The sequence below is a fragment of the Lupinus angustifolius genome, chromosome LG15, assembly GCF_001865875.1.
Source record: "Lupinus angustifolius cultivar Tanjil chromosome LG15, LupAngTanjil_v1.0, whole genome shotgun sequence".
In the NCBI taxonomy this organism is placed as follows: domain Eukaryota; kingdom Viridiplantae; phylum Streptophyta; class Magnoliopsida; order Fabales; family Fabaceae; genus Lupinus; species Lupinus angustifolius.
The window spans coordinates 14,588,077-14,588,687 of record NC_032023.1 but is presented as its reverse complement, the minus strand read 5'-3'; positions in this window follow the sequence as shown (position 1 = coordinate 14,588,687).

Below are 611 nucleotides of genomic sequence, written 5' to 3'. Positions count from 1 at the left end.
CTAATGAACATAAATTCATTGACGGCGTGGACTTACTCAGAATATCACACTCAGACATAAAATATAATTTAGCATATAATTCATCATTTATCATTGACATCATGTAGTCATATATATAACTTACCATTCATTTCAACATTAACAATATATCAAACAATATAATCAACATTTTACTCATAACCATATCACATGCATAAATGTAGGAATACACAATACTTGTAACTCACATGTGGGAATTCACTTCCACAATGATAATGTATGCATGTTATGTCATGATTATCCACCTTACACCAATATCCATCCAACATCCTAATCGAAAATAATCGAGAGTACAAGTCCCCTACCAAGCTGCTTTGTACACACCCGAAATAAAATATCATCGCAATGAAGTAAAAATAGATCGATCGGTTCCCTCAGGAATAGTCCTACCCGGACCTAGGTTGTACAAACGTTTTCTGGGCATCCCTCTCATCAATCTCGAATGCAATCCCGGGGTTGTTAGAGAGTGCCTAGTTTGGTCTGTGAGAACTGTCTGATCCAACAGGGTACCTCCCCAGGAATACAAGGGACTCGTCTCACCCAGACTCTCTCTCAAGACATTGTTGGCGAAT